A 5,000-nucleotide genomic window follows, 5' to 3' on the forward strand; every position below is an offset into this window, starting at 1 on the left:
TGTAGTGGAGTAACTAAAGTAACTAGTAACTAAAGCTGGAACAGATGAATGTAGTGGAGTAACTAAAGTAACTAGTAACTAAAGCTGGAACAGATGAATGTAGCGGAGTAACTAAAGTAACTAGTAACTAAAGCTGTAACATGAATGTAGTGGAGTACTAAAGTAACTAGTAACTAAAGCTGTAACAGATGAATGTAGCGGAGTAACTAAAGTAACTAGTAACTAAAGCTGGAACAGATCAATGTAGCGGAGTAACTAAAGTAACTAGTAACTAAAGCTGGAACAGATGAATGTAGTGGAGTAACTAAAGTAACTGGTAACTAAAGCTGGAACAGATGAATGTAGTGGAGTAACTAAAGTAACTAGTAACTAAAGCTGGAACAGATGAATGTAGCGGAGTAACTAAAGTAACTAGTAACTAAAGTAACTAGTAACTAAAGCTGGAACAGATGAATGTAGTGGAGTAACTAAAGTAACTAGTAACTAAAGCTGTAACAGATGAATGTAGTGGAGTAACTAAAGTAACTAGTAACTAAAGTAACTAGTAACTAAGTAACTAAAGTAACTAGTAACTAAAGCTGGAACAGATGAATGTAGCGGAGTAACTAAAGTAACTAGTAACTAAAGCTGGAACAGATGAATGTAGCGGAGTAACTAAAGTAACTAGTAACTAAAGCTGGAACAGATGAATGTAGTGGAGTAACTAAAGTAACTAGTAACTAAAGTAACTAGTAACTAAAGCTGGAACAGATGAATGTAGTGGAGTAACTAAAGTAACTAGTAACTAAAGCTGGAACAGATGAATGTAGTGGAGTAACTAAAGTAACTAGTAACTAAAGTAACTAGTAACTAAAGTAACTAGTAACTAAAGCTGGAACAGATGAATGTAGTGGAGTAACTAAAGTAACTAGTAACTAAAGCTGGAACAGATGAATGTAGTGGAGTAACTAAAGTAACTAGTAACTAAAGCTGGAACAGATGAATGTAGTGGAGTAACTAAAGTAACTAGTAACTAAAGCTGGAACAGATGAATGTAGCGGAGTAACTAAAGTAACTAGTAACTAAAGCTGGAACAGATGAATGTAGTGGAGTAACTAAAGTAACTAGTAACTAAAGCTGGAACAGATGAATGTAGTGGAGTAACTAAAGTAACTAGTAACTAAAGCTGGAACAGATGAATGTAGTGGAGTAAAAAGTACAATATTTCTCTCTGAAATGCAGTAAACAGACTGGCCATCTGGAATTTGATTCCCAGTTCAAGTTTTTTGATCCCAGTCCGTCACTGCTTTGAAGAGAGCAGAGATAATACCTGCAGTTCCTCGTCGTAAAGGGCTGTCTGACAGCAAGGTAAAGCTCCAAAGATATTGTAAATATATCGTCCAATTAAACTGATATATGTTTTCAGGAGCCTAACATTTGTTTAGCTGCTGCCCTTGTATGCAGCAGGATATTGCTTAGCTTCTGACTACGGAGAAGTAGCTCATTCAACCACACGTTACAACATCTGAACTGTCCCTTTAAGATGAAACTCTTCAGCTGCCTGACAAAGCTCCACACCTTACATTACATCATCTGAGACAAACAGGAAACCAGCTTGTTCCTGGTGAGTCGTCAGTGAGAAGAGACGCAGCGACAGACAGACGGTAAGATTGACCTTTTATTACAAAGCTGTGACTTTAACTGAGGGAGGACAGTTACAGGAAGGAGCTCGAAAGTACTGAAGAAGTGAAATACTTGAACTGTAATCTGCTGCAGACTGAAAAAACACGTAGAGACTCAAAGTGAAAGTAACTGAGGAAACTTTCTGCAGCAGGGAGGGGAACACTGTGACACACCTTTAACGCCGTCTGCTGTGTTTATCTGCATTCAGAGACAACATGGCTTCTATGTCAGAGGAGGATTTCTGCTGTTCGGTCTGTCATGAAGTCTTTAGAGATCCTGTTGTTCTGTCATGTAGTCACAGCTTCTGTAAAGACTGTCTGAAGAGCTGGTGGACAGAAAAACAACACAGGAGTGTCCAGTTTGTAAGAGGAGATCTTCAAAGCCAGAACCACCTCGTAACCTGGAGTTAAAGAAGCTGTGTTTGAGTTTCTTACAGCAGAGAGATCAGAGAGCTTCAGAGGCTCTCTGCAGTCTGCACTCTGAGAAACTTAAACTCTTCTGTCTGGACCATCAGCAGCCAGTGTGTCTCGTCTGTCTACATTCAGAAAAACACACCAACCACATAATCAAACCCATCGATGAAGCTGCACGACAACACAAGAAGGAACTCCAGGAAACTCTGGAGCCCTTAAAGAAGAAGATGAAGGTTTTTGAACAAGTTAAAGAGGAGTGTGATCTAACAGCAGAACACATGAAGGTCCAGGTCCGACACACAGAGACGCAGATTAAGGATCAGTTTAAGAAGCTTCACCAGTTTCTAGAAGAGGAAGAGGAGGCCAGGATGGCTGCACTGAGGGAGGAAGAGGAGCAGAAGAGTCAGAGGATGAAGGAGAAGATGGAGGCTCTGAGCAGAGAGATAGCAGCTCTTTCAGACACAGTCAGAGCCACAGAGGAGGAGCTGAGAGCTGAAGACACCTCATTCCTGATCAACTACAAGGCTGCAGTGGAAAGAGTCCAGCAGCGCCCCCTGCTGGATGATCCACAGCTGCTCTCAGGAGCTCTGATAGACGAGGTCAAACACCTGGGCAACCTGAGCTTCAACATCTGGAACAAGATGAACGACATGGTCTCCTACACTCCTCTGATTCTGGACCCAAACACTGTTGGTCCATATCTCATCCTGTCTGAAGATCTGACCAGTGTGAGACTAGGAGGAGAGACACAGAAGCTTCCTGATAATCCAGAGAGGCTTGATTATCACTTCTTTGTCCTGGGCTCTGAGGGCTTTAACTCAGGGACTCACAGCTGGGACGTCGAGGTTGGAGTCAGTACATTCTGGTCGCTGGGTGTGTTAGCAGAGTCTGTCCAGAGGAAGGGAGGCATACGGTCTGGATTATGTAGAATATGGTTCTATAGAGGTGAATACTCAGCGTGGTCTCCACCAGCTCTGCGCACTGATCTCCCGTTTAAGAAGCAGCTCCAGAGGGTCAGAGTGACTCTGGACTGGAACAGAGGAAAGCTGTCGTTCTCTGACCCTGATACTAACACACACATACACACCTTCACACACACTTTCACTGACAGGCTGTTTCCATACTTTAGGTCTGGGGATAAAGTCCCACTGAAGATATCACCACTGAAGGTCTGTGTGACAAAACAACAGGTCTGATAGTCTTTAGTTTTAGGGTAGTGATAATAAACAACTGTTCACTTCCTAAACGTTAATGTGGTCCATCTATTATATTTAGAATTAATATAAATAGAATAATGGTTGTTAATATAAAGGGTAGTAAACTCCTGTGTTTGACCCATCCACCCCCCCGACCAACCTCCCTACGCGGATTCTCACCCTCTCATACTACTCGCTATGGCGTTAATTCACACACAATCGCAAGGTAATGTAGGTCAATGGAGGCCAAATGGCGTTCATAAACATGCTAAAAAACGAGTATGCGTCTTGATAACACGCCAAAAATGGCATACGAATTGGTGCTTCATACATACGCCACTTCATGAGATCAGTCTGCCACAGGAGGGGAAACTAGAGAGAAGTGGCCTTAAACTTCATAAAAACACAACAAACGAAATAAAATAATAAAATCAATCAATAAAACAAGTCACAACAAAAGGCACACGTTAAAACATGCACATAAGAGAAGAATTGGCCACTTATTTCACTATGAACTACTCGTGTAACTGTCTTATGAGAATGTTTACTTGCTTCCGTATTTTCAAGTTAACCTGCCGGTTACATACGGATGTTTATACATGTAAATATGGATGTTTAGCTGGAACATTATTATTGTTGTTCTATTCTGTCAATCCATTTAAATTGTTGTGATTTGTTTTAGTGTTTAATGTCTGTGTGTAGTGTTGATGTAATATTTTAAGATTATATCTGATTATTTTGAGATACTGCGCAGGGTTCGACATAAGCAACGTCCCGATGGCTCGATGGCTCGATGGCCCGATGGCCCATGGCCCGACGGCCCAAGGCTCGATGGCCCGATGGCCCGATGGCCCGATGGCTCGATGGCCCGATGGCTCGATGGCCCATGGCCCGATGGCCCGATGGCCCGATGGCCCGATGGCTCGATGGCCCGATGGCCCGATGGCCCGACGGCCCAAGGCTCGATGGCCCGATGGCCCGATGGCTCGATGGCCCGATGGCCCGATGGCTCGATGGCCCGATGGCTCGATGGCCCATGGCCCGACGGCCCAAGGCCCGATGGCCCATGGCCCGATGGCTCGATGGCCCGATGGCCCGACGGCCCGATGGTGCCCCCTTAATATTAAGCCTCAACCCCCACTCTGGCCCCCCTAAATTTAGCAAATATTTTCATACATTATTAACCCCACCTTTACCCTCAGAGGATATTATTCATGATAAATAAAACGTAGGTTAACACTGAAAGAGTATTTTAGTGTTTATTTTTCTGTGTATCGCTAGTCTTTTATTTTTTATTTTGTAGAATAAAGAGCTAGAGAACTCCTTCAGTAACCGGGGTTTTCCTGCACGTATACACTGTTGGAGCCATTATGCTACTTTGTTTCTGTTTTGTTTATATACCACTTGGTGCCAGTAATGCATGCAGTTTTACAGTGAGGAGAACAAGTATTTGATACACTGCCGATTTTGCAGGTTTTCCTACTTACAAAGCATGTAGAAGTCTGTAATTTGTATCATAGGTACACTTCAACTGTGAGAGACGGAATCTAAAACAAAAATCCAGAAAATCACATTGTATGATTTTTAAATAATTAATTTGCATTTTATTGCATGACATAAGTATTTGATCACCTACCAACCAGTAAGAATTCCGGCTCTCACGTACCTGTATTAACTGCACCTGTTTGAACTCGTTACCTGTATAAAAGACACCTGTCCACACACTCAA

The 5,000-nt window shown here is 42.5% G+C and overlaps 1 protein-coding gene and 1 pseudogene across 2 annotated transcripts in view; one reads left to right on the plus strand and one right to left on the minus strand.

The window, feature by feature from the left end:
* LOC144512459 (echinoderm microtubule-associated protein-like 6) overlaps positions 1 to 5,000 on the minus strand; it is a gene marked incomplete at its 3' end in the record, with an annotated part of 122,210 nt that overhangs the window by 2,434 nt on the left and 114,776 nt on the right. The window lies entirely within an intron of this gene.
* Positions 1,579 to 3,315, plus strand: LOC144512314 (nuclear factor 7, brain-like; annotated as a pseudogene). The gene is made up of 2 exons (XR_013500984.1): positions 1,579 to 1,643; positions 1,871 to 3,315. The product of XR_013500984.1 is annotated as a nuclear factor 7, brain-like (transcript).

Source organism: Sander vitreus, chromosome 23 (assembly GCF_031162955.1).
Source record: "Sander vitreus isolate 19-12246 chromosome 23, sanVit1, whole genome shotgun sequence".
Lineage (NCBI taxonomy): Eukaryota > Metazoa > Chordata > Actinopteri > Perciformes > Percidae > Sander > Sander vitreus.